Source organism: Gorilla gorilla, chromosome 12 (assembly GCF_029281585.2).
Source record: "Gorilla gorilla gorilla isolate KB3781 chromosome 12, NHGRI_mGorGor1-v2.1_pri, whole genome shotgun sequence".
In the NCBI taxonomy this organism is placed as follows: domain Eukaryota; kingdom Metazoa; phylum Chordata; class Mammalia; order Primates; family Hominidae; genus Gorilla; species Gorilla gorilla.
In genome coordinates this window covers 46028183-46052363 of record NC_073236.2, presented here as the reverse complement: position 1 = coordinate 46052363, position 24181 = coordinate 46028183, and the positions used below count along the sequence as shown (strand labels likewise).

Genomic DNA, 24181 nt, shown 5'->3' with positions numbered 1-24181 from the left:
AACTTTTGGCAATAAATTGTTAAAATATTTTTGTATCCCTTCCCTTTTATGGTACTTCAATCAGATGACTTTATCTTTATGGGGCTTCAGGTTTTTTTTTTTCAAGCTCCCAGTTGTCAACAGAATTCAGGTCCTTTTGGGTGTAGTGCTGAGATACTGTTTCCTTAATATTGCCTCTCTTCATTATCAGGCCAGTAATCATGCATCCAGTCTGCCTGGTTTGAATTTCCCTGACTTTCTCCTCTGCCAAATCTCTTTGAATTCCTCTTCTACTTTTAAGAGCTCCTGTGATTCCACTGGGCTCATTCAGATAACCAAGATACTCTCCTTATCTTAACGTCAGCTAGTTAGTAACTTTATGTATAGCTCCAAATCACTTGGACATGTAATATAAAATAAACACAGGCCAGGCCAGGTGGCTCATGCCTATAATCCCAGCACTTTGGGAGGCTGATGCAGGAGGATTACTTGTAGCCAAGATTCTGAGACCAGCTGATCAGCAAAGTGAAACCCCATCTCTACCAATAACAACAACAAAACAAAAAAAAAAGGAAAAAAAGGGAGGCTGAGGTTGGGGGATCACTTGAGACCAGGAGTTAGGAGGCTGCAGTGAGTTATGTTCATTGTGCTGCTACACTCCAGCCTGGGCAGACAGTGAGATCCTGTCTCTAAAAATAATAATAATAATAATAATAATAAGCACAGGTGTGACAACATAGGACTAAAGTCATAGGGATAATAATTCTGCCCATCACAGGCTGGTTGGAACACAAAAGCATCTCAAAGCTGTGTGATTTCTGGGAATTATTTGGCTGATATTTTCCTGGTAGCTCCTTGCATGACCTCATGGAGCCTAGTCCTATCCTAGTGCAGTTTACTATTTAGCAATAGACTCAAGGGCTCTCTTGCATAGATACAAACAAACAAACAAGTCTTTTAGGAGGAGGAAAATCTAGGCTGGTTTTAGATTTTCTTATTCTAATACCTAGGAGCAGAGGAAGTGAAGCGATGTCTACAAAACTTTCAAAGAAAGAAAGTACAGCTGAAGAATTTTATATGCAGCCACTTTGCATTTCAAATGTAAACAAAATGATTGAGCATGTAAGAACCCAGGAAATTTAGCCTCTATCCCCTCCTAAAAAATAAACAAAAGATGCCAAAAACCTTGGAGTCAAAAATCCTGTATTTGCTCACATCTTACATCTAATCCATCATCAAACTCTGTCAAATCTACCTATAAAATTGCACAACAATCAAAGAGGGCTTCAAGTTTAGATGGAGAGTCAAATTCACAAGAAATAGTAGCTTTTCTGGACACTCAATTTTCTTAGCTTTGAGAAACAACACAGGACATAAAACAGAGCATACACAGCAAGAGCATCATAGGTCTTGTGACTTCTTAGGGAAGCTTCTAATGTTCCCAGTCATTATGCTCGGGCAGATGCCTGCCATGAGAAGTGAGACTGAGTGAGGTGGTGCTCACCACCTCAGTTCAGGAAACCACCAGCTTGGGAGTGCTTAGCTTTAGCACTTTCCTAGTGATTTATCCTCACTCTTCAGTGCAGCTGTATCTCACAAATTAGCAGTCACACAATAAACTATCTTGAAGCCAGGAAGAGTGTATTGTGATAGTGACACTAGGTACACAGTGATCCTAGTAGAGCCCTTGTCTGTATGTGATCTGGTACACTATGTACTTCTTCAGCTTAGTATTGCAAGGAGTTCAACCTGTGCTCTGGTCAAATCCTCAGGTGTCTCTGATGCTGAAGGAGTCCACTTGTACAAGCTTTCCTCTCAAAAACAAGGAATATTTTCCCATATGACCACCTGGTCACCTCCCAGTAAACCTCCAGCATCTTTCCCTGTACTGCTGAAATTGCCTCAAGACTTCCTGCCCTGCCTCACACTGGCTCCCTACAGTTACTCTCCATATAACAATCAGAAGTATCAACTTTCCATATGTCAGTGTATGTCTTTCCTTTGGTAAAGCCTTCTGGTAACTTCCACTCTCACTCTGAGTAAAAGCCAAAGTCCTTACAGTGCCCGTGAGACCTTGTGCCCAGCCCAATGTCAATGCCTTCCTACACTGGCTGAGCTCCTTGCTCCCCTCTGCTTGCTCTGCTCCAGCCACACTGGCCTCCTGGCTGTTCTGGGGCACCCCGCCCACTCCCATCTCTCCTTCTTGTGCCTGGAACGCTCTGCTTTCCCACAACATGACTTCTTTTAGTCTCTGTTTAAATATCTTTTATTCCACCCTCCCTCCCCAGGCAGTCTTTCTCTGGCAACTTCATCTAAATGATAAGCCTCCTCTGCTTTATTTTTTCTTACAGTGTTTATCACCACTTGATATACCATATTTATCAGTTAACCTGTTATTGTTAATGTTAAGTGCATAAAGGCAGGGGCTTTTGTTTTCTTTTCTGCAATGTCTCTTCTCTGGTGCCCAACACAGTGCTTTAGCTCCCTGTGGGTGCTCAGTAAAGATTCCTTGAATGAAAGAATGTGTTTACTCATAGCTCTCCTGTGGGCTGTCTATATGCTTAGAGAAGTAGTTGGAGAGATGGTCAACTCTTAAGCTAGTGCACGCTGAGTCTCCAGCAATTCATCACTATAATTTCAGTTGTTCTATCCCTGCACTTACTCCAGCTGTAGGCTTCTTCCCCTGTGTTTTTCTGTGTTCACATTTGTCCAGTTTTTGGTGCAGCAGTTTGCCCATAAACTTCATTCTTTAACGAATTTAGGCTTACAGTTTGTTTTTCTTGTTCTGGAGACAGGAGTAACCTTCAAGCTTCTTTAATCTTGGACTGGAAATGGGAAGTTCTTCCTATTTAATTTTTCTAAGGATAATTTTACTTATAAATGGGGCTAATATTTACTGTTGCTCATAGGATTGTTAAAAGGATTGTATGAGAAAATAATGAAAAGATGTTAGCACAATATTGGCACAAACCAAAAGTTAACCAAATGTCGTCTTTTACTGAATAAGTGCTATGAATGTTGCTGTTGCTATTATTGTTGATGGTAGTAACTTTAACTAGACAGGAGGAGGCAGATGGGTGAGTCTGTAAAACACATCTTCAATTAGCATATAACCTGGAACAAGAGGAGAAGCAAATACAGTAATTCATAAGCTTTATATCTGAGGGGTGGAATTCTTAGGGAGACTTTTTGGAAATTCGACTTAATGAGGGAGGAATGAAGTTATATTTTAAGTTGAGAAAATCAAGAAACAAAAGAAGTCAGAGACACAAGTATTGTACAGAAACTGCCATCTCCTTGCTCTGTCAAGACATTTTTTCCAGCCCACCCTTTCAGTGATGGTGCAAATGTTTTGAGAGTTCTGGCAAAATATAGGGGTTTTAGGTTCAATCCCAGAATTTCTTGGGCATGAGGTCTCATCTCCTGTGTCCACCTGCTTACTACAGCCAAGCCTGCATCCTTCTTACTCAAAGAGCATCCCTTGGGAGATTGTGGGGAAATGTGGAACCTTGATTGGTCTCAGATTTACTGGATCAGAACTTGCATTTTACCAAGATTCCAGGGGTTCAATGCATCTTTAAGTGAGAGAAGCACTGTTCAAGGTAACCATACAAAAAGCCCCTGGGAGTCCCCACTCCTCATGCCCTTCTCACCCACAGCCCAGCCAGGTCCAAAAGCAGCTTGCGTACTTCCATTCTGGTTTTCAGTTCTTTCTTTGTTCCTGGCATTTTGGGATTTCTGTTTCTTTTTGCTGTTGAGTTGAGCCATTCACTTAAGGAGATATTTGTGATAAATTTTTGTAGAATTTCTGTGTATTACAGTGGGAAGTTGTGCATAAAATCTCAATTTCCAAATCCCCTTAGCCAAAAGTCCACTTTATCTCTCTTAGGGGTTTCTCATCCATTTGTGTTCTTGCTCATTCACATCTACACCTTGCCAGGCACTGCACGAAAGACTGTGAATACAACTGGTGAAGAAAAGGGTTGTTACAATGTAAGGATTAGTAAGGAGGAGGGTAGTTATGGGAAACCTGAGGAAGAGTCTCAAGATCCTCTGCCACTGTACACAATTATTTCACTCTTTCTCCCAGGACAGAGGGAAGAATAGAATTGGAATTGTTGTTAACCAGAATGATACACAGCCATCTAGTGCCTTTCTGGGAAAGAGCAAACTCTACCAGCTGCCACACAAGAGAGAACAGGATGCTGGCAAATCTCTGTTAGAGGCACCTGTTTTCTGGGAGATGCTCTGATCTGGCTTTCCATACTTCTGCTGAGTAAAGAGATTAGTGATTGGGACTTCATGTGCCAACAATGTTTGCCCTGGACAAATACCTCAAGGGGTCCGAACCCTTGAAAAGAGTTGTGAAAATGTTGCACCAGCATCCTGCCTGTGACTCACCCCCTCCCAAGTAGGCCAGGGCAGATCATGATGAAGGGTGTTCAGACTTCAGAGATGCCTCTGTTTGGTAGAGGTGGTGAATAGTGTGAGGAGGAGTTCATCTTATCAAGGACTGTCTTTGATAAGGAACAAACACAAAAACCTTCATTTCAAAATTGAATAAAATCCTGGAGAAGAAAATCAATTACAAATCTGGAAGGTTGTAAGGCGAGGGTTCTTTATTATTTTGTGTCATAAAACCCTGCAGAAGTCTGGTGAAGTTTAATCCTCCTTTATCAAAATAATGTTTTAAATGCGCGCACACACACACACACACACACTCACACACATCTATCTATCTATCTATCTATCTATCTATCTATCTATCTATCTATCTATCTATCTATCTATCATCTAATCTACCCAGCCATCTATCTATGGAATCTCAAAGGAAACTTACTGAAGTATAATTATCAAAGTATTACATAAAGAAATACACTGAACATAGCAATCTAACTGCTCCTTTATTTATACATTAAATAACAATATCTAGCAGCCAGTCTATCAATACGACCATAATTTGAAATAGTCATGAACTCCAATAGTATTTTATAACTAATGTGGTGAGACATATCTGTGCTTTCTATGGGCATGAAGTCACAGGTGCTGCTAACATTACATTTATAATTGATAGAAATGCTTCATGTCCCATGGAAGTCATTAAAAATAAAGAAATAATTTTCCCCATTTATTTCATGGATTGCTGTGAATTTTATTCCTTGTTCCCTAACATAAAAGTGGAGTAAACACTTACAAACAGAGTGTAAAAATGAAACATATGTAAAGGTATCCTGATGACACATTGGAAATATATTCAAGTGGCAGCTGTAGCCAACGTGCAAGGACACCTGCTGTGGGTGGTCCTTGTCCTGCTGGGAAAGAGGGGCAGAGGCAGCCAGATGGAGGAAGTGGGAGAGGCTCTGCTCAAGCACACAGCTTTGAAGGGTAGGCTGGGGCAGGGACAGGAGGAGTTCTGTTTTGGAAGTGATTCCATGCAGGGCCTTCAGGACAAGACCACATGCATGGGGCAGTTCCTGGATATCAGGAAGATGTCACACTCTGTAGAGGCTGACTGTGGAGTACCCCGACTCAAGTGGGAGCTGCCTTGATGAGGTGGGAGTTGCTGGGGAGTCAGCAAAGAAGAGGCTTCAGGAGAGGTAGATGAGCCTGGAGTGGACACTGACAGGGATGAGCAGAGCAAGGCAGGGAAGCAGGAAAGGATAGCATCATCAAGGTCATGCGAGGAGGAGGCTCGAGGTGCCCATGTAGTCCCTAGAGCCCAACATCCTAGAGAAGTGGGGGTGAGGTCACAACAAGCTTCCTCCTCTCAAGTCAGAGGTGATGCCACCCTGCCTCGGTGCCCTCTAGAATTGCCAGAGGCCTGTCCTGGTTTTGGTCAGATCGACTTCTCCCAGGCCCAAACTCTGCCCTGAATAAGGGTTTCTCCCTTGGGCTGATTCATTCAGGGAGCTCAGAGGCCCAGATATCTGGATGGTAGGACAGGCAAGCCCAGCAGGTAGAATCTGAGCTCCTTAAGTGGGAGCAAACCCAGTTAAGCAAGAGTGTGCTTGGCCATCCAGAGCTGCTGGGTCAAGGTGCCTGACTTGAGCTGCTGGGGTTGTGACCCCTCCTGGCCTGCCTGGAGCCAGAAAAAGGGACCTCCCCTCCAGCTGGACTCCTTGGAAGATGTTATCTAGAATAGAGTTGAAGTGTTGTTTGTTTTGATAAATGCACTGTGTGTGGCACTGAAACCTTTTGAATTATGAAGTAGCTGTTCAGACCAATTAAATTCCAAAGTTTATATGCAGAAATCCTCTGTGGGCATGTGCCCTGCCTGGAGGTTCCTAAGGGAGTTTTCTCCTCCTACTGCAGATTAGTAATAATAATTTAGATTCTGTCTTGTTTTGCTTATAAGGTTGTTAAGGTATATATTTACAACTAAGTAACTGAAAAGGTCAGGGTAATGATTGCACCAAGTTGTTCTGACTGAGGAGGCAGTGGCTTAGTCTGAACCAGATTCCAAGACTGATTTCTCTTTATTGCTATAAATCTGGCCTCAGTTGCTATATTTTTGCCCTTTCTCCCATGACTCCATTTTTCCTTTCCTTTCCTCCTTGTTTATTTTTTTTTCTTTAAGGGACATGACTCCCTAGAAATGAGCCTTCCTGGTAATTTAGGACATGACCTTCTAGGAACAAGCCTTCCTAGCAATGTGGGGCCTGAACTTCTGGTAATAGACCATCCTAGTGATGATGGATCAGATTAGAACCTGGGACTGGAGACTCATTTTCTTCTAAAATGGCTTCTGAAAAAAAGGCAGGGAATGTGAAAAGCAAAGAAAATCTCAGAATCCCAAATTCGCTGAGCCAAAGAGAAAAGTCACACAAAGGGAACTGAGTTACAGAAACCTGCCTCCAATATTGTTCCTAAATAGATAGCTACAAACTTCCTTCACATTTTCCTCAGAAGGAATTTCCCTGTGGTCTCCAAGATCTTTATCTGTTGAATCTGTAAATTAATGGCTTATCTTTGAGACAGCCATCTATGAAGGGGACCCCAGAGAAACTATGATTGCCCTGTATACTGGGAGAACAGGGTGGAGCCACAGAAGTTCACATCCTTTGCAGACAGGAGAAGCCTGGCTTCTGTTTTGGGGTGGGAGATGGGATTCCATCTGTGCAGGTAGCCCAGTAGCAGGACTCTGGCTTTGCTGAGAGTCCCAGTTTCTCTCTCTCTTTTTTTCCTTTTTGCCCAATAAACCCTGCTCTTCTCACCCTTCAAAGTGCCTGTGAGCCTAATTTGTCATGATCATGTCACAAGGGCCCTGTTTTTAGTTTTTAAGGAGAAAATCCTACAGCACCTTTGACGTGCAATGTGGGGCTTGAGAAAGGGTGAGTGAAATGGGGACTCAAAACCTCTGATTGTTTCTTCTGAGCCTTCTGGTCCTATGGCATTCCTCTTCTTTTTTTTCAGGACAGTAATGACAAATATTTTTTCTTTTACAGTACTGGAGGTGTCCACAACCACCCCAATGGCCACAGGAACACACCAGGGATGATCGGGTGGGCTAGCTCCCTGCTCCTCCTTCCTTCCCTACTTGCTGGAGTGCACAGTGCACACCTGTCTGCTGAATGTGTGCACAGTGTTCAATGGCCACACAGTGTAGGAATAAGCTGCAAGAGCTGCCAAGACCCCAAGGCATCCCATCCCACGTGCTCATGGAGTGTCCCCCTCACCCATCCAGGGAGTCCAACTCTGTCCCACAGCAATTAAGCTTTTCTCTCTTGTGGGGGAATGATTTGCATAAGAATAAGAGGGTCTTTTCCCAGGCATCCTTTTTTCTTCTCCTCCCTGTCAGCAGTTAACTTTTAAATGAGGTTTTTATATTCCCTTTTGGAAGACATTTTACTAGGCTAGGAATGATAAGGATCACTGTTTATAAAAGTTTTAATTGTGAAAAAGGATTTGTGAGGCTGTAAGCTGTACCCAATCTGATGTTTTTTGCATGTCTGTATGGTCCACAGCAAACTTGGCTGCAGGCCTCCATCTTGCTTTATGTCCTGTGGGTGTGGCCTATAATCCAGTGGCAAGGCTTTTTTTTATTTTTATTTTTTTAGCAATCCTGCCATAGGGAAGGAGTACTTTCTGGTTTGATATCTGCATGTTTTCCTAGCTCTGTCTCTTAAGGGGATCTGCTTAGAGACTGGGTTTTCTCCTGCCCATCTCTGTAGTTATATATGTGTTGTGTGTGAGATTTCTGTTAAGAGAGCTCAAATTAATTTGGCCTAAAGGAAGACAAGTGCTTGGACCAAATATTTTTTAAAGGGAAGATAAAAACTGTGGTACCTTTCAGTTCACATGACTTTAATCTTTGAGAAATTAAATTAGCCTTAAAGATTATTGGTAAAAAGCAGATGTCTTCAAAATATGAATAGGTGGATTAAATTGTGCAGGTCAGATGCAATGTTCCCTAAATGTTTTAAGGTTATAAACCACTTTCTTTGGTTTTTGAGAACTGCCGAACTTGGTAAGGCCTAGAAACATATGGAACTAGCCACATCCTTAATTAAGCTGGAGTAAGTAAAACCTTGGCTGCACCTAGCACACAATTAAAACAATTTATCAGGTTTTACATTAAAGTTAAAATTGCTAGGAGTTACCTGTAAGACATGTAATTGAGGTGACTGGAAATAGATTTACATGCTAGGTGTGTGAGAACAATAAAATGTGTTTTTAGTAAAAGGTTATAAAAAGGCATGGAAATGTAAATCCTTGCATAGGGTTAAATAATTGTTTTGAATCAAGACAGAATAAAGCTGAAAGTTCAAACAATGGTGGAAGGATTGTAAAAATTAACCTTGCAAAATTCTGTGTGAACGTATTGACTAAAATCAGAAGGCTATTATATGGTTTTTCTGTAAATTGAGCATTAAAATAAAAGGTATTTTGCTTTTTTAATTTCTGAGTCATTGTGACAAAATAAATAACTTACAGTAATCTGGAATTCTGTTTTATAAAAGCAAGTGTTTTAATCCTCTAACTTATTTATCAGGCTTCCCAAAATCTAACCTTCACTTCAAAATTGTCTTTCCTTGAAACCTGGCTTTTTGGATTCTTCAGAGGGCCCCTGGAGTGTCCAGAAAAGAGAGATAAACAGGATTATTTAACAAGTCTAGGTACATGGAATTGCCAAAATGATGTTTAATCTTCTTTAGCTTACATTTTTGTGAATAATGCTAATATATGTTCCAAAATTGCATGGGGCTTCTAAAATTCTAATGTCTGAGTATATGTTATTTATCATAATTAAGGTTGTTATGTTAAGTTTTGTAAACCACAAAGATAACCAAACTTCTTTGTCAATTGTGTTTCTAACTGTAACTACCCTGGGCATTTTGTTATTCACAGACAATTGTTTTGTTTTAATCCTTCTCAAAAGATGGTTCATAATATGTGATAGGACTCTGACATGTGCTCTCAAATATTGGTTTTTGATAACTTTGGCGATTGTAACATTGGAATAAAGGAAAAATGTACAGGATTCATGAAGAGCTGAAATGTTCATGAATATCAAGCAAATCAAGAACTAAATGGACTGAACTCAGTAAGCTGATACAATCTTTTTGACTTTTTCTTGGAATATTGCTGATCCTTGTTTTGTTTTTCAAAGTCAAGGAAGCTTATTTTGAACTATTGATGGCCTTTAGTAATTGAATAAGTTATACTCTTGTGAATAAAATTTGGAGAATATTTCTCTCTGCCTGGTTCCTCTAGAATTCAGAAATGATCTGTGAGTATTCTTCACTTATGGCAATGTAGTTGTTTGCATTAGTGCAATGCAATAAAAATCCATTTTCTTTTGCAATAGGATGCACCTGGAAAAACTGGTTGTATTATAAAGGCTTTGATTGGAGGTATATGCTTCCCTTTAAAGAGTCAAGCTCAACTTGCAGAGCCAATAAAACCCCCTTGGGTGAAAAACAAAAACAAAAAACTGGCCTTATAACCTCATATATGCAGTTCCTGTACAGGATTCCTGACCTGTGGTCAGTAAATAATGTCACTTTCCAACAGACCCAGGAGCCCCAAGTTTATCTTGTGACCTTAAGAGAAGAAAATCACCCAACTCACAGGTATTTGAGGATACAAACACACAGCTGGGCTCAGCTTGTAAAGGTCTTATCTGAGATTCCCTGTGGAACAGAATTCCCTCAAAGCCAATCCAAAAGGTCTATGTAGTAATAGTTATTCTTGCTGCACTTTATGCAAATAATCAGGCCAAGTATAAGACTAAAATCTATTTTGCAAACAACTCAGTTGTATCATGTTTTTTTTTTAAAAACAAAAATGAGGACTGGAGAGAGAAAAATAACATTTTAAAACTTATCATTCATTTATCATTAAATTCTAAACTTCTTAGTTGTTTGTAAGTTTTCCCTGCATTTTTAGACTAACCCTGCTTGTTCCTGTGAACTAACCAGCAATCTCCAGCTGCAGCTCAGAAAGAAAAAAAGTGGTGAGTAATGTAAAAATCAGGATCAATATTCTAGTTCTGAGTAATTCTCCTGTGAATCCTGCCAGGTGATATGAATAAATAGGATGCCTATCACCTAGATGTTTTGTGTGTGTGTGTGAAACTAAGACAAAGGGAGCTAACAAAAGCCAATCATCATGCACCCAAATATTAGCAAGCATAACTATAGCCACCAGTTATCTGGGCATGTCACAAGATATTCTTTTCACTCCCTTGTTGGAGGAGGGCTAAGTTCCACAGCTATACTTTAGCATTTGGCTTTTGATAAGCAGTCCATGCAACACCCCTCACCCCAACCCCTGAGACACATTTTTGTCCCAACTTAATTCCAAGCTTTGAGTCAAAGCCCTAGGAAACAAAACTGGATCTAAGTGATCCAGAGGCAGATGATAACAAAGGTTAAAAGACACAGTGCAGGTAAGCATGACTAATTCCTGCCAATTAAGCCAAGCCTCCTGTTTCATGAATAAGAGTCATACTAGTATCCATGGCATAAATGAGGTCTAGGGAACTCCAAGGCTACTGACAATAGCAGAAAGAGAGACATAGGCGAGAGCAGATAATTTGTATTCTCTAAGCCCTCTCTGCTTCACAGGTTCATGCTGCTTTGGCACCCATGGGCAGCACCAATCAAGGTCACTAAGACACAGGGATACAAGGATGAAAGAGAGAAAGAAGACACTCCTCCCTCTCTCCCTCACATACCCCGGGTATCTGTTTGGAAGAGAAGGGAACTATGGATGACTGCTTCCCTCTTGGTAGATGAGTAGCCATTCATTTTCAGGCTGTACCCCTTTCAATTGCATCCTGAACCTCTGGGACTCCTTTGAAAAAACACCTCATTTTTTCCTTTTTTCCTCCTCTGTCCTCTCTTCACTGATAGGTAATTGTGTCTCCGTACTACAGGACACGCCCCTCAGATGCATACTGCAAACTGAGAAAAGTTAATTTCCCAAACCTTAAACCAGTTGGCTTAGGATTGGGCTCAGGGTAAGGGAACCCAGAAGCTCAACATTGTGGCAAAAGGGTAAAGTTTTTACCAGACTTGCTTTTGGCCTCTCTCTCCCCATGCAAAGTGGTAAAAGACCTCAGTACTTTTTAGCTGTTTTTACCCTCCTCCTTGTTTCAGTTTGATGCATGTTTTCTGATAACCCGGTTTGTCTCTTCTTACCTTCAGACAACCAGACTCCATATGGTCATGCAACTGGAGCCTCGGATGATGGCCCATTTGACTGGGTACCCTTAGAGGGGTCTTTGAGGGAGATCTGACTGCTGTCTTCCCAAAACAGTGCCCCTTGTTAGCAGGAAGCAGTTAGGATAGGTCTTTATATCTATCCTTATTGTTATTCTAACAGAAGTTAGATATACTTTGTTAGAGGGGTGAATGAGACAACCAAGTGTAAAGGGGTCCCTGGAGAAACTCCCACCAGGCTGTGCCCTGGGAGAACAGGGAGGAGCCATGGAAGTTTGCGCCCTTTGCAGGGGGCAGGAGCCTGACCTCCCCTGTTCCAGGGTGGAATCTGGGATTCAATTCGTGAGGCTGGAAGCCCACTAATAGGATTCTGGCTTTGCTGAGAGTCTCTGTCAGCCCCCCGCCTTTTTCCTTTAGCTCAATAAACCCTGCCCTTATCACCCTTCAAAGAGTCTGCAGGCTTAATTTTTCATGGTTGTGTGACAAGGACCCGGTTTTTAGCTGAACTAAGGAGAAAGTCCTAGAACATCTTCAGAGGCAAAAGATAGAACTGAAAGTCCTTTCACCACTCATCTGAGACAAATGCATATCTGACTGTTCTCTATACTCTATAATTATTTTATTCACTCATTTTACTTATGTAAAAATGCAGATTCACTGAGCACCAAGTGACTGCATAATTGACTATTAATCCACCTGCTTCTTTCATTGGAAAAATGTGGATACAGAGAAGCTAATCAAAAGACTCAAAGGAATCCAACTATTGCTTCTTTTATCTAGTCTCCCCACCTTTTTCTCTTTCCTTTTCCCCCTACTGCCTCCTCTTTCCTCTTTAAATATAGAAGCCCCCAAACTCTCTCTGGAAAAAGCATGGACCACACGGCCAAACATGTTTTCTGTGGTTATGTGTCCCTTTTTCCTGGATTCATCCTTAACCTTGGCAAAATAAACTTCTAAGAAATGTTTGAGACATGCCTCAGTCATTTTATTTGATTTACAGTATGTTAATTAGTCCAATTTAGCCATTGCACAATGCATGCATATTTCAAAACATTGCATCATACATGAGAAACATATACAAATTTTACTTGTCTATTTAAAAACATAATTTAAAAAATCACACTATTTTGCTTATTGATATTAATAGCACAATAGCTATTATTTGCAAAAGACTAATCTGTGATGAAGAGTTTGTAGAAATTCTTATTTTAATTTTTATAACTACAAAGAGTAGGTAGTTGTGTTGGAGATAATGAATCTGAGGCTTAGAGGGCTAAAGTCATTCACCTAATAAGACACAAAGCTGAGACTTGACTTCTGGCCTGTCACTCTCTGGTGGTGAAGTTTTAACAGCTGTGTGGTGTCCCCTTCCTGTGGGATGCAGCTCCATACTGCTGCAGCAGCATAACACAGTTGTACACCATAGCCATGCCTTTAGCACATTCCTTTAGCATCTCCTTCATTTTCTCAGGCAATCAGACAAAGATAACCAGGTTAGATTTCTGCTTTAGTGTTACATCAGGATCCAATACCTTCTGAAGAGGCATGAGGCATTCAGTCCACAACTTACCTGAGTTTCATTTGGAGCCACCAATTCTGAAGACCTCAAAGCTATTTTGTATATGATTAATGAGGGTTAAATACCTCTCCCATTTTCCAAGTCCTGGTGGTGGGTGGACACTAGGGTGAGACTTTCTAAGCTGGCAAGTCTTACCTGGTATCTCAGAGGCCACAAGGAGCAGCTTGCTGCTCTTGGTCAACACTGGTTCCTGGAAACCCAGAGCCAGTTCCAGGACACTTTGCAAGAAAGAGTACAGCAGGTGAGGATGGTGCTGACTGTCCAGAGCTTTTAAATCTGAGAGGAGGGGTGGGGTGGGTGTGTCAGGCTGGCATAAGACCTGCAGTAGGTGGATGCCAGGGCAGGACTTTGCACCTGTTGCTGTGTTCTGTCTCCACTGGATCCTGATGTACCCACTAAGGTGCAAATCTAGTCCTGGCTTTGCTCTCTGCAGATACCACAAAGTTGAGGATCCCTGCTCCCCTTCTGATATCAGCTATTCAGAATGTAAATGAACAGGTCCAACGCGAGGGAATACAAACCAATAATCCATTTATTATCCCAGTGAGCCCATATTTGGACTGAAGGGCTTCCCAGACCAGCTCCCAGGTCGGGAACTTGCACAATTATTTCATCCTGTCCCCTCTAACCCTGTGGAAGACATAATCTACTCTGTCCTCACTGGATCCATAGTTAACATTGATACAGAAGAAAGTTCATTTTAGGAAAACACAAGGCCCATAATAATACCATGTATTGGCCGGGCACGGTGGCTCACGCCTGTAATCCCAGCACTTTGGGAGGCTGAGGTGGGCAGATCATGAGGTCAGGATATCGAGACCATCCTTGCTAATACGGTGAAACCCCATCTCTACTAAAAATAGAAAAAATTAGCTGGGCATAGTGGCGGGTCCCTATAGTCCCAGCTACTTGGGAAGCTGAGGCAGGAGAATGGCGTGAATCCAGGAGGCAGAGGTTGCAGTGAGCCAAGATCGTGCCACTGCACTCCAGCCTGGGTGACAGAGTGAGACTCCATCTCAAACTAACTAACTAAATAAATTATAATAAAAATAATACCATGTATCCTCCCTGTCCTCGTGTGTGTGTGTGTGTGTGCATGTGTGTGTGTGTGTGTGTGTGTGTGTGTGTGTTTTATTCTAGGGAAAGAATGTTGGGGTTAGTGGATGCAGTGGGACACACTGTAGTTGTCACTGGGTGTGGGCAGGGGAGAACAGTCTCCAGAGCTTCTGACCTTGCACCCCTCACCTGGTGCTTAATAAAATTTCCATCTGTTGAGCTGAACTAACGACTGGTTTTATTCTTCTCATTATACATACCACTCAGTACCCTAGATTTAAGTAAATATTGGTACAGAATTCATTATTAAAATTCCATATGTTTGCATTTGTCTGTCCTCTGCTTTGCAAGACTCATAGACATTTTCCTAAATTGTAATTTCAGTTATACTTTTAAGACAAAGTCATGTCTTCTCAATCTCTTTCTAAACTCTTGTTCCTTATGAAGAAGCAATAGAACATAGCCTTTTAGAGTATAACTTTGAAGCCATGTGGCTAGGTTCCCTATTCTCTGGCAAGCTGGTTGTAAGGATCATAAAGTGACATAAATTACGTAAGGTATGAGAACACTGCCCAGGACAAAGGATGCCAGGCATATGGTGGTTAACATCATGATTACTTCTGGCTGCTGAGCTGATGTCTTGTTGAAAACGTAAAGGAGGTCTGTTTGTTGAAACTCCTGCTGGAGGAGGAAGAGTAAGATGTTCCCTTCATAGTTGTCATTGCGTATGCATGATTTAGAATATTCTGGCTGTGAAACATGACCACTCATGCTACAGGCCTTCTTTAAGGGGCGAACATATCAAAACAGGAACAATGTGAGTGTGAAAAGAGGTTCTGTTGATTACATCGATTGCCAAGTTATGAAGTGGGACTTTTCCAGCTACAAGGACAGTCCCAGTCCAATTGGATCATTTGGTCACCCTGTCCTGACAGACCTGCGGCCAATAGCAATTTTGATAATTGGCCCAGGGGCTGGTGTAAGCAGAACTGGGAGGTTTTCTTGGATAGAGTCCCCTTGCCTTGAACAGATGCTATAATTGTCACAAAAGCATCTCTGCATGCCCTGTTGTTGTGTGCTGTCTCTGGTCTCCTGTTGGAGGGAAGAACTACGTGTGTTAAGACCCAAGACAGAGCACCTGGTCTACTTGCTTCTCTTTGTCCCTCCCTGGGGTTTCTTTTCACTCCACATATTTGACAATTTGATCTAATGTCTGTGTGGTCTCTTTTGTTCGGCTTTGGTCAATTTTAGTTTTTTTCCATTTTAACAACTTGAAAAAGCTGAGAAAAGTACCTGAGGTTTTCCACCCTGCTAGAATTTTTAGTTTAGGGCCCACTATTCAATTTTATGCTAATATAATCGACATCAGCATGTTGTCTTTACTTGAAAAAAAATATTTTCTCCATTTGTCCATGTCCTGCAAGCATTTCTGGCATCTTTTGTTTCGCTTCTGAACTTAACGAGAATGCATGTAGAGATTCCTATATGCTGCTTGCTATATGATTTTGGTTGAGACTCTTATCTATTCTAAACCAGAACTGAAAATCTAAATGTAAAAAAGAAAAAAAGTAAATCTTTACCATTTTTGAACACAATTCAGGAAAATATCTTTATAACTATGAGGCTTGGCAGAACTTATTAAGTAAAATATAAAATTCACCATGTAATAAAATAAAAAATATGTATTTTTCGATATTAAATAGTTTTGATAATCAAAAAACAGATATATTTGGAACATATATAATTCAGTCCCTGATACATAAAGATATTTTAGAAACAAAAAATGAAAATCATGAAAAAAATAAATACGCGAACAAGCAATTCACGGAAAAAGAAAACCTGATGTCCAAATTACATATGGGAAAATGTCCAATAGCATGAGTTATCAAGGAAGTGAAAATGCTAAAAATGTGAATTCTTCACCAGGCGCAGTGGCTTACTGCTGTAATCCCAGCACTCTGGGAGGCTGAGGCGGGTGGATCACAAGGTCAGGAGCTCAAGATCAGCCTGACCAACATGGTGAAACTCCGTCTCTACTAAAAATAAAAATGTTAGCTGGGCCTGGTGGCATACTCCTGTAATCTCAGCTACTCAGGAGCCTGAGGCAGGAGAATCACTTGAACCCAGGAGGAGTAGGTTGCAGTGAGCTGAGATTGTGCCACTGCACTCCAGCCTGGGCAACAGAGTGAGACGCCTCAAAAAAAAAAAAAAAGTGAATTCTTTTAAATTATTTTAATTGGAAAAATCAACATGCTTATATAACTGCCAGGTATTGGTGAAGATCTCAGCAAGTAGAAAGTTCCATAACCTATTATAAGATGATATTTTCTATTTTTTCTTGAGTTAGTTTTTAAGAATTATGTGTCCTTGAATATTCCTATTTCGCATATATTTTCAAACATACTGGCATAGTTTTCATTATGATAACCTGTCATTATTTTTACTGTTTGCAGGAATTGTATGATATTTGCCCCCTTTCATTGCTCACAGGGTTTTATTTGTGCTTGGCATTTATCAGGTAATCTTACAAGACATTTTTGAATTCCATTAGTCATTCCAAGGAATCTGTTTTTTATTTCTGAGGGAAAAAGGGACCTCAAATATGTCAATAATATTTCATATGTTTTAACATTTTATTTATATTGAAAGGTCTTTAAGAAATTTGATTCAAATATTCACAATGGTGTTCTAACGTTAGGCATATTTGTATTACATCTACTTCTGTGCTTTATTTATTATATTTATCTCAAGATTTTTATTTTAGCCATCAGTCATGTGTTAATTAAGTCTCTGTGTGGTTATAACTCTAAGTTAACATGTCTGAAAATATTTCATTGATTTCCTTTCTATTAGAAAAAGCTGAAAGAATTAGCCTTTAACCTCCTTGTAATATTTAACTTTAAAAACAAAAAATTAAATCACTCCAACAGATTAACCTTAAAATACAATGGGGAGTCTTCATTTTTCTCAAATCTTCTGCTCAGTTAATGGTCTACAGAAGGGACCAGGGACTTTTACAGAAGGACTTTTAAGTTAGAAATAGGAATTTGAATCTCTTCATGAAGACAGTGGAAATATGGTGTTCAGATCTAACTTTATCCATTAGTTTTTGAGAAGGAATAATTTACTGGATTTCCAATACTTCTGTATTGAAAACTCAGATATTTCTCATAGATTCCTAAAACTTTACTCTTAATAATTATGTAATGTTTTGGAAAACAATTCATTATTCTTTCAATTTATTTTTTTCAACAAAATAAATTATGCAGTATAGACAATGTTAATTTTGTTAGAATCTTTGTCAATGTGTTTGACACTTAGAGGCTTACTACATAATCTTGTTATATATATAGATTCATTATTGTGATGTAATCTGTAGAAATACAAATAATTGAAAAGTGGGCCATTTCAACTAGACTGTCCTCCTATTTTCAAAGGCATAGTCTCTTATGAAAGATTGTCTGTGTTGATGGTGTCGCCGGTCAAAATTTTCTGTCCCATTTGAAGGTAGTGTCACCTGATAACATTTTTCAGTTGTTGGAAATTTCCTGAAACAGAACAGCATAGAAAAATGTACATAGCTCCAAACATTTATTAACTGAACATTGAGAACATACTGTATCTTTATCATACCCAAATAATAAATACACTTTACCCTTCTTTACCACATGGAAAATAGGATCTTTGTTCCATATCAGTGACTTTCTTTCTCCTCTAAATACTGTGAAACATTTTATAGTGTAATAGGGTTTTAGAAAAAATAAATCTCACTTTCATGATTTTTCCCAATGGAATACAATTCTGGAGAATGAGTGTGTGATGTGACATTCCTGATGCCAGTGGGGTGTTGTCATTTGTGTTGCCCCTCCCACTCCAAGCTTCACAATGGCTTTTCCCTCTGGGCCCTCTACTAGTCATTACCGTTAGCTTTTTGAGGTATAATTGACAAGTAAAAACTGCATATATCAGATGTATAAAGGTTGATGTCTTGATAGAATATACACTGAAATAATGACATCTATCAAGATAATTAACGTATCCATTACATCGTCAGTTACCATTTTCTTTTTAATCTCCTTGTTGTGTGGTGAGAATAATCTTTTGCAAATTGTGAGTGTATAATACAGTATTATTAACTAACGTTACAAAAATATACATTGAATTTCCAGAATATATTCATGTTGCATAACTGAAACTTTGTAACCTTTGTCCAAGATCTTCCCCTTTTCCTCTGACTCCTGGAAAACATCATTCCATTCTCTGCTTCTGTGAGTTTGATTATTTTAGAGTCTACTTATAAATTGTTCATGCAGTGTATTTGTCTGTTCTCATGCTGCTAATAAAGACATGCCTGAAACTGGGTAATTTATAAAGGGAAGAGATTTAATGCACTCACAGTTGCATATGGCTTGGGAGGCCTCACAATCATGGCAGAAGGCAAAGGAGAAGCAAAGGCAAGTCTTACAGTGTGGCAGGCAAGAGAGCTTGTCCAGGGGAACTCTCATTTATAAAATCATCAGATCTTATGAGACTTATTCACTACCATGGGAACAGTATGGGGGAAACTGCCCCCATGATTTAATTATCTCCACCTGGCCTTGCCCTGGACACCTGGGGATTATTACAATTCAAAGTGAAATTGGGTGGGGGGGGGGGGAGGGACACAGCCAAACCATATTATTCTGCCCTTACCCTCCCAAATCAAATGTCCTCACAATTCAAGACAAATCCTGCCTTCCTAGCAGTCTCCCAAGTCTTAACTCACTTCATCATTAACTCGGAAGTCCATAGTCCAAGGCAAGTCCCTTCCCCTAGGAGCCTGTAAAATCAAAAGCAAATTAGTTGCTGCCTAGGTACAATGGGGGTACAGGCATTGAGTAAATGCACCCATTCCAAATGGGAGGAATTGGCCAAAACGAAGGGGCCACAAGCCCCACACAAGACAGAAATCCAGCAGGACAATCAAATCTTAAAGTTCCAAAATGATCTCCTTTGACTCCATGTCTCATATCCAAGTCATGCTGATGCACAAGGTGGGTTCCCTTGACCTCTGGCAGCTCTGCCCCTGTGGCTTTGGAGCATACAGCACCTGTCCTGACTGCTTTCACTGGATGATGTTGAGTGTCTGTGACTTTTTTAGGTGCACTGTGCAAGCTGTTGGTGGGCCTACCATTCTGGGTTCCGGAGGACAGTGACCCTCTTCTCACAGCTCCACTAGGCAGTGCCACAGTGGGGACTCTGTGTAGGGGCTCTGACCACACATATCTCTTCCACACTGCCCTAGCAGAGCTTCTCCATGAGGGCCCTGCCCCTGTGGCAAACTTCTGCCCGGACATCCAGTTGTTTCCACACATCCTTTGAAATCTAGGTGGAAGTTATCAAATCTCAATTCTTGACTTTTGTGCATCTGCAGGCTCAACACCATGTGGATGCTTCCAAGGTTTGAGGGCTTGGGGCTTGCAACCCCTGAAGTAACAGCCTGAGCTCTATTATGGCCACTTTTAGCATGGATGGGATACAGGGCACCAAGTCCCAAAACTGCCCAAAGCAGCAAAACCCTGGGCCTGACCTGTGAAACCGTTTTTTCCTCTGAGGCTTCCCAGCTTGTGATGAGAGGGGCTGCTGTGAAAGCCTCTGACAAGCCATGGAGACATTTTCCCCATTGTATTTGCGATTAATATTTGGCTCCTCGTTACTTATGCAAATTTCTGCAGCCTGCTTGAATTTCTCCTCAGAAAATGGGTTTTTCTTTTCTATCACATCATCAGGCTGCAAATTTTCCAAACTTTTGTCCTCTGCTTCCTTTTTAAACATAAGTAATTCCAAACTATATCTTTATGAATACTTAAAACTACAGGTTATTATATTTGTCCATGTGTTTGTTGTTACCAGATACCTTATATTTTTATACAGCTTCATGTTGCTGTCTACCACTCTTTTGTTTCAATTTGAAGGGCTCCCTTTATTATCTATTTCAGAGCAGGTCTAGTTGTAATAAACTCCCTCAGCTTTTGTTTATTTGGAAAAAGCTTTAATTTATCTCTCATTTTTGAAGGTCAGTTTTGCTAGACACAGTATTCTTGATGACAATTTTTCCCTTTCAGGACTTGGAGCATATCACCTGACCTCCTTCTGGCCTGGAAAATTTCTGCTGAGAAATTGGGCGATAATCTTATAGAAGCTCCACTTATGCAACAAACTGTTTTCTCTTCCTACTTCCAAGATTCTCTCTTTTTCAGTTAGCTAGGAGGAATAAGTTCAAAATATCTATTGTACAATATGGTGACTATAGCTAATAACAACATATTGTATTTTTGAAAATCACAGAAAGTAAATTTAAACAATTCTCAGCATAAAAATAAGTACATGTGGTAATGCACGTATTAACTCAATTTAGCAATTTCACAATGTATGCATTTTAAAAACAATGTTGTACAGAATATATACCTTTTGTAAATTATAAATAAATTTTAATAATAAAATAAAAATTACAAATTAAAAAAAGATTCTCTCATTGTGTATGATGTTAGACAATTTAATTATAATGTGTCCTGGTGTGGTTCTCTTTGGACTTACACTTGTTGAATATTCTACTCCTGGTTTGTTCAGTGTTTTTATCATGAAGAAGTATTGAGTTCCTCACATGTGTCCTTTGAATTAATCAATATGGTTATGTAGATTTTTTCCTCTATCATTCTATTAATGTGGAATATTAAATTGATTGATTTTCATATATTGAATGCTGTCAAATCCTGGGATAAATCTCAGTTGGTCATGGCAAATAATTCTTTTTACTATTTTGCTGGATTCAGTTTTACAGTATTTATAGAGGATTTCCCCACCTCTATTAATAAGAGATGTTAGTCTGTAGTTTTATTTTCTTGTGATATCTTTGTATCTTCAGCTCTGGAACACAGGAACTGAAGAAATATTTGTGTTTCTAGAAGGAAGAACCCTGAAACCTTGTTGTATTCTGGGGTATACAGTTCTTCTACAAAGAGAACATAGAGACATTTACTTGGGTTACTGTACATTAAGGGAAAGAGATTGCCTAGAGCAGGGGGTGGCAAACTACAGACTGGGAGCAGAATCAAGCCAGACACCTGTCTTTGGAAATAAAATTTTATTGGAACACAGCAATTTCCATTCGTTTACACATTGTCTATGGCTGCTTTAATGCTACATTTGCAGAGTCCATAATTACAACTACAGTCTTATAATTTGAAAAACCTAGAATGTTCACCAACTAACATTTTACAAAATATGTTTGCTGACCCCTGATATTTGAAGACAGTTGGACATGAGTCTAAGCCAATATTGATACCCAAATACCAAAAGCATCATCATGGTCCCCTGTTAGAGTGGGAGCTTATAGGGCTACATAATAATTAGAGTCCTGGGTGAATTCCAGCTACTTTGCAGACCCACCCAGCAGTTCTTTCCAAAGTCCCTGACTGTATAATTGGATTAATATACTTGATCATTGGAGTAGTTCCTTCATTGGGCCCTTGGCCTGTGAAGTAAGAGGGACACGTGGAAGCTGCTGAAATTGCAACCCATATCAGCTACATAGCAAATCAACAACAATATTGCATGTTTGCAGGGGGATGGAGTTGGGTGGAAGTGATGAGTGTCATTTTTTTAATTCCTTAAACTTGTGGTGGGATATGGAGTGGAGGGGTCCTTATCATGTTTCCTCTTAACTCTTTAGTGCAGCCTCTTCATAAGTAAGCTGGATCCTGGGGGAGGACTGGAGATCACCTCGAGCAACCAATTAGCCACTCTGTTGGCAATGTCAGCTCCAGACACAGGGTTGTTGTTGGAGTTAATTTCATTAGTCGATTAGGCACATGGTGCACAGCACTGAATTTTTGAATATACTCTTTTCTCTTCTGATCAAAACAGAAGTCTTATTGGAATTCATGTGGAAAGGACAATAGTTACTGACAGTCTTGCCCTAGGATTATGATTACTCTACTTGGTGCTGTTATATAAGAGAACAAAGCCATCTGGTGCATCTGCAGAACACTATGCTGATCCATTTTGTCAAGACGTCATGCTGATGAGGCTGGATAAGTAAGAAGCCATGGAGGTCTTGGGAAGACACATGTACTCCAGAGGGTGGGTGCAGGAGTTAAACTCTGAGAAGATTCAGGGACCTGTCACTGAAGTTTTGAGGTGTCCAGAAGTCAGGGGATTTGTAGCATTATCCTTAAAAGTATAAGGCATCCTGCATCTCCTACCACAAAGAAGGAAGCTGATCACCTGGATAAGTCCTTTGGGATCTGGAGATGACACATTCTACACCAGATGACTTAGACCATGGCCAGGTAGGAGCAGGTCCTGGGACAGGAAAAGGCTCTGCAGCAGGTTCATTCTGCAGTGGATCTTCCCTGCTAGTTGGTCTGTGAAACCTACACTCCCCATGGGGGTGTCAGTAGTGGGTGCACATACAGTGGGAGAAATCACAACACAGGCTCTGGTGATAGAGGTCATCCATGCCATCTGCAGCTAAAAAATCCCTCCCTTGGGACATAGTTCCTGGCATACTACTGGGCCCTGGTAAGGATGGAATGCCTGGCTGTAAGGGGCATGTATCCATGCATCTGGAATTGAGCACTATGGGTCTGTCACATTCAAGAAGTCACAGTGAATAGACCACCCAGCATTCCTCTGAAAGTTCAAACTGGTACATTCAAGGTCAGGGCTGTGATGATCTAGCGGTCACTATCTAAACAAAAGAAATCTGGGCTTAGGGCCTGTACTGAAACAGATTATAGGAGGGAGGGGAGGAGGACTGTTGCAACAGGGGGAAACCTAGGCATGAGATTGGCAAGTGTCTCTAAGGTCAGCCAGAGTGGGGCTTTTAAGTAATAGAGAGGAGTAAGAAGGCTAGAAAAAATCAGGGTCTCAGGGACTGTGTGTCTTTGAAGTCAGCTAATATTTAGGAGGGTTTAGGAGGGGCCTTTCTGCATTCAGATGCTGACTCAAGCTGAAGGTAGGCTGAAGTTCAGGGTACTCTGAAGAGAGAGGAGCTTAACTAAAGTTTGGTCAAGTAAAAGTTTGGTCAAGTATTTTGTACTGATTAATCTGTTGGGGGAAATTAGCTCATGTATTCATTAATGAGACAAAGAATGAGAATTTGGAGGGTCTGTTTCTGGCCTTTTCCTAGGTAAACCCAGGAATTATATCTAAGTTACATGAGGAAGGATGGTTATTCCAGTAAGCCATTTTCCAGATAACAAGAGGTGAGGGGAATTCTTTAAACTTCCTTATACTCAGGATCACAGGGCCTGGTAAAGTTCACCACTGTCAGCGCACGTAAGTAAGCTGCATGAGGAGAAGCCCCACTCTATGTCCATCTTCATGAATACACCAGCAGCCCTGCCCCAGTGTGCACCTGTGACCATCTGCAAGGTCTGGTGGTGGAGAGGGGTTACGTGCAGCCAGCTGGGGGAGCAGAAAAAGCCCATTCTTGGTTTATGAATTATTCACCTCTGAAAGTAGGTAACAGCCAACATGGTCAGTATCTGCTTAAAGCGACTCTCAGAGCAGCCTTTAAGGACTAAACAGGAAAAGTTTCTTCACAGTGGTCTAACTTGTCAGTACCGTACCTGTTTACTTACATTTTTTAGAAGGAACAGTGACATTAGATGAGACCATATCCAAATTGTTGGACATGACTTTGCTGGCTGGAATCAATAGTCACAGAAGGTATGAAGTCTTTTGCATGGCATGTTAATGCCCACCACAAAACATCCACCACAGAGGAGGCACTGGACTACCCAGGAGACAAATGTCTGGGGTGGTTTACATTACTGAGCATTTGTCATCATCCACCCCATGCCAGAATCAGCAGGACAAGGATCGATGCTATGCTTGGGCCAATACCTTGGATGTC

General features: G+C 40.6%; 1 protein-coding gene across 2 annotated transcripts in view; it reads right to left on the bottom strand.

Annotated features, from left to right (window-relative positions):
- LOC101148472 (sulfotransferase 1C1) overlaps positions 1-13422 on the bottom strand; it is an 86125-nt gene extending 72703 nt beyond the window's left edge. For both annotated transcript variants that reach the window (XM_055378360.2, XM_055378363.2), the window contains exon 1: positions 13360-13422. The gene's annotated coding sequence lies outside the window, so the exon portion shown is untranslated. The remainder of the gene's footprint in view (positions 1-13359) is intronic.
- Positions 13423-24181: the final 10759 nt, after the last annotated feature.